The 10,681-nt window shown below is 35.1% G+C and overlaps 1 pseudogene; it reads right to left on the bottom strand.

The window, feature by feature from the left end:
• Positions 1–7,052: 7,052 nt before the first annotated feature.
• LOC101686914 lies at positions 7,053–10,376 on the bottom strand (annotated as a pseudogene).
• Between the last annotated feature and the right edge of the window lie 305 nt (positions 10,377–10,681).

The raw sequence follows: 10,681 nt of genomic DNA, 5'->3' as shown, positions 1-10,681 counted from the left end.
GTAGTCTGAATTGACGTGTGTTGTAAGTGTAAAATGCACACCACATTTCGACGACTTGATCTGCTAAAAAGAATGTCAAAAGGCTAAATATTTTTGACATATTGGGCTTATTAAATTTATTATTAATATTAATTTCATTAATCTTTCTGTTTATTTTGTTTTCTGTTTGTTTTTTGAGTGTGGCTGCTAGAAAATTTAAAATTACGCATGTGGCTCATGTTCTATTTCATCTGGGTAGCACTGCTCTAGACCTTTTTAATATCTTATAAACCACTTCCCTCTTTTAGCTCTTCTCATCTTCTTAATGTCTTTTCTTTACATTTACATAAAATCCTAACAACTTAACACGGCCAAAGAAGTCTGCATGACCTGGCTCTGTCTGTCCTTCCGACACCATCCTTAATCATCTTTTTGATCCATGAGGTCTAACCACACCATCCTCTCAAATCCGTCGATCAGTCCTTCTCAGGACTGCTTCTTCTATTTCCTCTGCTTGGAGCACTTGTCTTCTGACTTTAAAGATGTTTGGCTCCACCTTTTCCTGCTGGTTTTAACCTAAAAGTCTCGTTCTTAGAAAAAAGCATTTATTTCTTATCTAAAATAGTGCCCATGATACACCCCACCTCTCTTCCTATCATCCTGCTGATTTCTTAAAAAGCGTAGCTTAAAATTCTCCCTCCCTTTTTAAAAACCTACGTTTATCATTTATCATCTTTATTGATAAAAACCTCATTTATCATTTTTATTTTTTAAGATTTTATTTATTTGTTTGTCAGAGAGAGAGGGCACAAGCAGGGAGAGTGCCGGGCAGAGGGAGAAGCAGGCTCCCTGCCGAACAAGAGGCCCTATGAGGGACTCGATCCCAGGACTCTGGGATCATGACCTGAGCTGAAGTCGGACACTTAACCAGCTGAGCCACCGAAGTATCCCTCATTTATCTTCTTTAGTTCCATTACTGTAGGGGTCTTGTTTGTCTTGTTTATACCCAGTGTCAAGGGCAGATACCCAAATCTATGCTAAATGAACATAAGCAATAAAAATGGGTTGTATGTATGATAACATAGGAATAGTTAATTTTTTAGTCAAAATAGTACAAATGTGGCTTGGTAGTAATAGAAACTATGTGTAAGTGTTAACTGTAGGGATTAGAAACAAGTGTTTAACGTTAATTTAATGAACAGTTATTGTGGTCAAAACAACCGTGGGATATTTTTGTTTGTTTACTACTGTCTGTCTCATCTTTAGTTTCCAAAATTTGGTTCACTCCTAGTTCTCTTTGGGCTCTAGTGTACTCCCTTCCATGGCCTTATATTTTGGTCTTAGATGATATTCTTCCCTAGGGGCCCTTCTATTTTTATCTTCTACAGAAATCACAGTTAGAAAGATATTGAACTGAACTTAACAATTTAGTTTACAAACTTGAATGGGTTTTGTTTGTTTAATTCTGTGACTTGGTTTTTTAACTCTGAGGGTGCTTTTGAGGAGCTTTACAGGGGTCTTGGGATCTCTAAGATATCATCTGACCACTACTTTGTAAAGTTTCATGCCCGGTTTCTTGTGGACATTTGGATGGCTGGACCTGGGCTTCTCAGTGGGACGTGCCATTTGCATATATAAAGTGTCCTACAATCCTATAAACAACTTCCAAAGCTGAACTTCACCTTAGAAATCTCACTGAGTTCCTAGTCTCATATTTCCAACTTCTTACAAAACGTTTCTCCATATATTCAAAGCAACTAGGATCTGATCTAAATTCACCCTTTTCCTCTATTTCTATTAGTAGCATCTCTATCCAGCTAAGGTTCCAAATCTAAGCAATCTCCAAATCCTTTTGATTTTATCTTTCACATACAGTTTAAATTTTTCCTCCCTGTCTTTGTCTTCCACAGTTCTAGCTGAAGTATGCATCTTTTCTCCTCTGGAAAATCGTGGTAACCTAACCTAGGTAACCCACTTTTAGTAATAACAGCTACTTTAATACCATCCTCCACATTCCAGCTACGAGGAACTCACCAAAAGTCTAATCATGGTTTTATTTATTATGTTTCCGAGGTATTCCATCACCTATAGACCGAAATGCCAACGCCTCAGCGTGTTATTCAAGTGATGTCATATACTGTGTCTATATGACATAGACAAATACTGTCTACCAGTATTTACCACCTTTTCTCCCCAGGTTCACCTTCATCACATGACTTGCCATTCTGCAAATATATCATGCTTTCTTCCCCTTGGTCAGAGCAGGTGAAATTGCCTTTGCAATATTAAGTCATTCTGATTAAATCTCTATTTCTGAATGAATCTCATAAAGTTGGGTGAGTAGAGAGATACCATTATCATTAAACATTAGAACATTTTTTTGTGTGGATGGAGCTCATCATTTTCCTTTTTTTTTTTTCATTTAATCTCAGAGTCTGAATCTTAATTTTTAATGTCCAGAAACAGTTTTTCTTAAAATTGTGTTGTTTAAATGTCAATCCAATGGTTTAAGTTCTTGAAACTTCAGTTACTTAATAAAACTGAGGCATTATTGTCAAATTATCTCTTCAATTTTTTCTTTCTCCTTACTGTTTTTATCACAGAATTGTCCCTTTGGGAAGTTCTTCATATTTCAGCTACTATAATCTATATTGTTGACTATTCCCTATTATGTGATATTTGTTATGAGTAAAACCCAAAAGTTAGGCCTTAATTTGATAAGTGAATGTGTTTATTGATTTCTTATTCTGCCAGCCTAAAATCTGTACTGAAAAGTCCCTTGTAATTCTATTTCTTCACATAATTTGAACTCTTTGTTTTTATTCCCTCTTTTTAATCAATTATTTGTATTTAATATGAGAGAATGTCAAAGTTGGAGTTGCTATTAGTGTATTCCCATGAGAATAAAAGGATTATCTTGGTATCTCTGATTTTACACAGACATATATGCAGTATCTGAAAATAGGCTCTGTTACCATCTGGTTCCTAACCCCCTCCTGCCTCCCAAAGTCCCAACCCTCACCACTTCCCTTACCCCAAATCTTATTCACTTCCAATACTCCCATGTGCCAGAACCTGTTCCCATAAATACCTGACTCTATCGACATACTCTTTTGGAACAAGGGTATAGACAACAGCCCCCACATTGGAACCTACTATCGCCTTTGAATTTATCCTTAAGTCTGGGCCTGTGATGTGAGTTTTAAAAACAGTTGGCACTGAAGTGAAACAGGTAGATGTTCCTTTGACAAGAGTTTTCTGAGTGATAAAAGAAACAAGTTGAAGACAAATTTTGTCTTCCAGATTTGGAGTGGTAAATGTTGAGAGAGTAGAACCATATAAAGCTTTACTAAATAGCTTCTGTACCAACTTTTCTTAGGATATCTGATGTTCCAACTCTTTAGTTCTAAAATATATGATTTTTAAAGACATTAGAATATCTTGAATTTTTATACACAACAAATTATAAAATATAGGAACCACAGATTTCTTTTTTAAAAAAATATTTTATTTATTTATTTGAGGGAGAGAGAGAGAGCAAGCTAGCCAGGGAAGGGCTGGACAAGAGGGAGAGAGAGGATCTCAGGCAGACTCCCTGCTGAGCACAGAGCCTGATGCAGGGTTTGATCTCACAGCCCTGAGACCAAGACCTGAGCTGAAATCAGAAGTTGGATCTCAACAGACTGAGCCACATAGGTGACCAGGACCATAGATTTCAATGTGTTTTTAATCCTGTGCCTGGGGGTGGTGTGCCAAATGTCCTTGGTCCCAGGGGAATATACATATATGTCAAATAAAGCAGATCTGAGAGTGATAATCATATCTACCTACCTCTATTGTCTCAGGAGAGTGAAGATATAGAAAACAAACTTCTAATTTATTCACAGTTTTGTATAAGAGGGGTGGGTTTTGTTTTGTTTTTTTTTTTTTTACCTTCAATTATAAGCCAAACAAGCAAACAAATAAAACAATGAAGTACACATTTACCTCAGGATTTTTCAATTTTATAGGAAAACTCTGTAGAGAGAACATTTTCAGTTTTCCAATTATATCAATATACTAGCCCTTCCTAATGGGTTTATGTCCTGGTTTACCAGAGAGAAATGAAATACTGATTCTAGCAGTCATCAATGATTAAAATGTTGCTTTTTTGCCCAATAAAATTTTGTGTTCACTCCCAGATGCTGAATAGGAATAAAATACTCTTCCATAGCTTAAAAAGAAAAATGTATTATGTCTATAAATATATAAAAATACTGGGGCATCTGGATGGCTCAATTGGTTAAGCATCTGACTCTTGGTTTTGGCTCAGGTCATGACCTCATGGGTCCTGAGACTGAGCCCTAAGTCGGGCTCCAGACTCAGCAGGGAGCCTGCTTAGAGACTCTCCCTCTGCTCCTTCTCCCTCTCTCTCTTTCACTTGATCTTGGCCAAAAGGCCGAGAAGCGATCTCTCTTTCAATTAAATAAATAAATCTTTTAAAATGTATGTAAATACTTTAAGTATACAATAATGTAAAATTATAGGGAGCTTATAAAATAGGAAAAAGCCCATAATAGCATGATGATTTTATGCATTATTCATATCAGTATCTTTAGTCAGTTATAATTTATAATTTTTTTAAAGATGTTATATATTTAGAGTTAGAGATAGAGGAAGAGTGCAAGCAGGGGGAGGAGCAGAGGGAAGAGGGACAAGCAGACTCTGCTGAGCACAGATCCTGACTTGGAGCTTGATCCCACAACCCTGGGATCATGACCTGAGCGGAAATCAAGAGTCAAGACACTTAACTGACTGAGCCACTCAGGCACCCCAGTTAAAATTTGTTATTAATAGGTATTATATATTATGTGAGGTTTAAAACTTAAAAATATGCCATAGAGTGTTTGGTGTATTAGACCTGAAAATAATTTTCAGCAGAGTGAGCTGTTAGTCATTTCTCTGTGTAAGTAGATTAAAAAAATGTTATTTCGGAGTGTTATCTTTTTGGATTTTTCTCTGAACCCATATGTATTTCTACAGATATCAGGAAACTGGCATCTAATGAATACAGGGAAAAACACAGCAGAAATTTGAGGGGGGGCATGGAGAGGACTTGACAAAAGATGCCCTTTATAGGTACTTATTAAATTGGCTGTTGAGCAGATAAAGTGAGAGAATTTGTATAGTGGCCAACAGGTATCTGAGAATGGAACTGAGATGGTGACACATTCTCTTTGAATCACAGTTATTAGAACCTCCCTGGTGGACTGAGATGGTCCCAGATTAGATGTGCTTTCACAAATGGGCATGACAGGGGAACTCACCAGGAAGGAAGAAGGTATCTGGATGGTGTCTCTAGACTCAACAGAAAGGACCAACGGAAAGGTTCTTGGAGGCCTCCTTATACTATGCAGGACTAGTTTTCCAGATTCACCAATTGATTCCATAGGTTGACATTTGCTGTTTTCAATCGGAGGGACTGAAATTTTAAAAAATTAACATTAAAATGTATTAAAATTCCTGAGCCTAAATGTGAAATAAGTTTAAAATAATAAAATGCTTTGTTTTGTTAAGTTTGCACTTCTGAAGTTATTTAAGCTTAAAGCTACCTTTTAGGACACTGTATAAATTGAAATACCTTCTCTTCTTAGTCTGCGGCTTGCCTTTCCATTTTTTAAATAGTGTACTTTGTTGAGCAGATGTTCCTAATTTAAATGTATATCATTTTATCAATTTTATCAATATTTTTCTCATGGTCAGTGCTTTCTGTACCTATTTAAATAAACTCCACTTGCCTCAAGATCATGAGGATATTCACTTATGTTAAAATCTAAAAGCTAATTGTATTATGTTTTTTAAAATTGTAGTAAAATATATATAACGTGAAATTTATCAGTGAAACTATTTGAAGGGTACTATTCAATGGCATTAAATACATTCACAATGCCACTACCCATAAGCCTAACCTTTTCATCATAAATGCTGTATCCATTAAAATATAACTTCCCCTTTTCTCTCCTTCTAATACCTGGTAACTTTTATTCAGCTTTCTGGTCTCTACGATTTTGACTATGCTAGGTACCTCATGTAATTGGAATCATACATTAATTATCCTTCTGTATCTGATTTATTTACTGTGTATAATGTTTGCAAGGTTCATTCATGCTGTAGCATGGATCAGAATTTCATTCCTTTGTAAAAATAAATGCTATTTTATTGACTGTACAAATCACCTTTTGTTTAACCATTCATGTATTGATGAATATTTAGGTTTTCCCACCTTTTGCCTATTGTGAATAATGTTGCCGTGGATGTTGGTTTACAAGAATCTGCTCGAGCCCCTGTATTCAGTGCCTTGGGACACACACATAGAAGTGGAATTGCTGGAATGTATGGTAAAGCTATGTTTATAATTCCACTGCTTTTCAGAGACTACACATTTTACATTCCCACCAGCAAACCACAAGGGTTTCAAATTTCTGCATACTCATCACATTTGTATTTTATTTATTTATTTAATAACAGCCATCCTAGTGAGTGTGAAGTGATTCTCATTGCAGTTTGGCTTTGCATTTTCCTAATGATTAAGGATTAATTGTACCTCTTTGGAGAAATGTTTATTCAAATCCTTTGCCAATTTTTGAATGTTTTGTTGTTGAGTTGGAGTTTTTATACATTCTGGATATTAATCATTTGTCATATATATGATTAGCAAATATTTTCTCCCATTCTGTAGGTTGTTTTTTCACTTTTTTGATAGTGTTTTTGGATGCATAAAAGCTCTTAATTTTGATGTTCAATTTATCTACTCTTTCTTCTGTTGCCCATGCTTTTAGTGTCATTCCCATGAAATGTTGAAAAATCCAATGTCATGAAACTTTTCCCCAATGTTTTTTTCCTAAGAATTTTTCAGTTTTAGCTCTTAGCTTAAGTTTTTGGTCTATCTTGAGTTGATTTTTGTGTATGTATATAAGGTAAGGGTCCAGTTTCATTCTTTTGCATGTGAATATCCAGCTCTCCCAGCACCATTTGTTTGTTTGTTTTTGTATGATGAAAAAAATTGTATTTAGATTTAGCCAGCTAGACTCAGTTTAGATGATCCCAATTTTGCTGGCAACATCAAAGCATCATAGTCAGGGGCCAGTTGAACATAGGCCTTCTTCTCCCCATCAGGCCTGATCAAGGTGTTGACCTTGGCCACATCAGTGTTGTAGAGCTTCTTCACAGCCTGTTTGATCTGGTGCTTGTTGGCCTGGACATCCACAATGAACAAAAGCATGTTGTTGCCTTCTATTTTCTTCATGGCTGACTCAGTAGTGAGGAGGAACTTGATGATGGCATAGTGATTGAGCACGTTTCAAGTGCTCTTTCCAGGGTATTGGGGCTGCCTTGGGAGACGCAGAGTCTTGGGTCGTGGGATCGTAGGTGATGTGCGGATCTTTTTGTTGTGACTGTGGATGGCTTTCAGCACCACTTTCTTGGCCATCAAAGGCTTTCCTTTGGCTTTGGCTTTGGGAGGGGGTAGGGGCTTCCTTCTCAGCTTTTAGCACCATCTTCGTAAAAGGGATTCCAGCACCATCTTGTTGAAAAAATTGTCCTTTCCCCATTGGATGGTCTTCACACCTTTTTCAAAAATAAATTGGCCGAATATGTGAAGATTTATTTCTGGTCATCCTATTCTATTCCATCAATCTGTCCATCTTTGTGCAAGCATCAGACTATTTTAATCCCTAAGCTGAAATGGCACAAAGAAGTAATTACTATTCACTTATGTGGAAAAAATTTTGAATGTTCCTCAAAAATAATGTGTTAGGCTTTTCTGATACCTTAGGATACATCTTGCTAATGGTTGCACAGGATAAATTGAGATAAAACATAGATGCTCAAAGACACAATTCAAAGTTATGGCAGCTTGATGCTGAGATGCTGAGTGTAGTTCTCTAGGGATGGAGCTTGGCAGAGCTGTGTTTGCTACTCAGGATGCACAATGCCTCTATAATGGCTCACTGTAAAACAAACACTAAACATTATTTTCACTTTTTGTCTTTGTTAAAGCAAAAATCTTCTCTGGATTTCTTTCAGTTAGGAAAAACAGTCATTAATGTAGATATTTTTTCTTCTTTCTTTTTGTAAAAGTGAGGTGACACAACACAGACTTTTGAAAAGTGGGGGGAATATATGTATAATTTTGTAATATAATTTAAAATCAGGAAGTGTGATGCCTCCACTTTGTTATTTTTTCCTCAAGATTGTTTTGGCTATTTGTGGTCTTTTGTGGTTCCTTACAAATTTTAGGATTGTTCTTTTTCTCTTTCTTAGAAAAATGCCATTGGAATTTTGGTGACTTGTATTGAATCTGTAGATCCCTTTAGGTGGTATGGATATTTAAACATTATTAATTCTTCCTTCCAGGAACATGGGGGTATCTTTTCATTTATTTGTGCCTTCTTCAATTTATTTTATCCCTGTGTTCAAGTATTCAATGAAAAAATCTTTCACCACCTTGGTTAAATTTCTTCCTAAGTCTTTTATTGTTTTTGATGCTATTGTAAATGGGATTTTTTAAATTTCTCTTTTGGTTAGTTCATTGTTGCTGTGTAAAAATGCAATGATTTTTATGTTGCTTTTGTATCCTTCAACTTTACTGAGTTCATTTATTAGAGATTTTGCGGAAACTTAAGGGTTTATGATACCATGTCATATGCAAATAGAGATGATTTTACTTCTTTTCTGATTTGGATGACTTTTATTTCTTTTTCTTGCCTAATTGCTCAGGCTAGGACTTGCAGTACTATGTTGAATGGAGATGGCAAGAGCGAGCATCCTTGTAACATTTTTGATCTTAGAGGAAAAGATCTCAGCTTTTCAACATTGAGTATGATGTTAACTGTGGGTTTGTCATATACAACCTTTATCACATTTGGGTACATTCTTTCTATTCCTAATTTTTGAGAGTTTTTTTTTTTTCTCATAAACGCTATTAAATTTGGTCAAATGCTTTTACCTCAACTACTGAAATGATTATATGATTTTTGTCCTTCATTATGTTAATGTGTTATATCACGTTTATTTATTCAGGTATGGTGAACCATCCTTGTATCCTGGGGATTATCCCACTTGAGCATGATGTATGATCCTTTTAATGTACTCCTGAATTCAGTTTGCTAATATTTTGTTGAAGATTTTTTGCATCTATGTTTAATAGGCATATTCCCTGTAATTCCTTTCTTTGTAATGCAGTTGTCTAGCTTTGGTATCAGTGTAATGCCAGCCTTGTAAAATAAGATTGAAAGTGTTCCTTCTCTTCAATGTTTTTTTGAAGAGGTTGAGAAAAACTGGAGTTAATTATTTAAATATTTGGTAGCATTCAGTGAAGTCTTCTTGTCCTGGGCTTTTGTTGTTTGGGAGTTTACTAATTCAATAGCCTTGCTTGTTATTGTTCCGTTCAAATTTTCTATTACTTCATGATTCAGTCTTAGTAAGTTGTAGTTTCTAGGAATTTATCAATATCTTTGAAGTTATCTAATTTGTTGGCATGATTGTACATAGTAGTCTCATGATCATATTTGTTTGGTATCATTTGTAATGTCTCTTATTTCTTTTATAATTTTATTATCTTTTTTCCTTGGTATAGCTAAGGGTTTATCAATTTTAACTTTTCAAAAATCCAACTCTTGATTCTATTGATCTTCTCTGTTGTCTTTCTAGTCTCCATTTCATTTATTTCCTTATTATATCTTTCCTTCTACTAACTTTGATCTTAGCTTATTCTTCCTTTCTTAGTTTCTTGAAGTATAAAGTTAGGTTACGTTGTTTATTTGAAATTGTTCTTGTTTCTTCATGTAGGCATTGTTTCATAATTTATTTATAGGCTATAAATGTCCCTTTTAGAACTGCTTTAATTGCATCAAATAAGTTTTGATATGTTGTTTTTCCATTTCTGTTGTCTCAAGATATTTTTAATTAAAAAGATTTAATAATTAAAAAACGATTTTATTTATTTGACACAGAGAGAGAGATCACAAGTAGGCAGAGGAAGGCAGAGAGAGATGGGGAAGCAGACTCTCTGCTGAGCAGAAAGCCCATGTGGGCCTCCATCTTAGGACTCTGAGATCATGACCTGAGCCGAAGGCAGAGGCTTAACCCACTGAGCCACTCAGGTGCCCCCCAAATTAAATAATTTTTAGATTTATTATTTGACCCATTGATTGTTCAGAAGTGTGTAATATTAAATTAAATATTAAATTCACATTTTGGTGAATTTTTCAGTTTTTCTTATATTGTTGATTTATAGTTTCATATCACTGTCACTGGAAAAGTTGGAAAAGACTTGATATATTTTGACTTTGGTTAAATTTGTGAAGACTTCTTTTTATAACCTAATATATGGAACTCACCTCTCCTTTAGCTTTCATGATACCACAATTCTCTAATTTTCTTTAATTTCTATGACCACTGCCTAGACTTTGTTATATTCTTTTTTTCTTGTCATCAATCTTAAAATTAGGTTTCTCCATGGTTCTTCCCTCAGTACTCTTTACTATTCACTCAGTAATTTCACTCTGGCTGGTTTTATCCATTCTCATATTAAAAGAAATAATTAGGTTGAATTAAATGTACCAAAAGCTGTACATATCAATTATACAGGTAGATGAATTATCCAAAACGAATATCCACTGATGTAAATACTACCATCTCTTGAGAAGCCCCCCTTCAGCCC

The sequence above is a fragment of the Mustela putorius genome, unplaced genomic scaffold (genome assembly GCF_011764305.1).
Source record: "Mustela putorius furo isolate JIRA1106 unplaced genomic scaffold, ASM1176430v1.1 tig00000127_pilon_pilon_pilon, whole genome shotgun sequence".
In the NCBI taxonomy this organism is placed as follows: domain Eukaryota; kingdom Metazoa; phylum Chordata; class Mammalia; order Carnivora; family Mustelidae; genus Mustela; species Mustela putorius.
The sequence above is the reverse complement of the archived record's forward strand: the minus strand, read 5'-3'. Positions and strand labels throughout refer to the sequence as shown.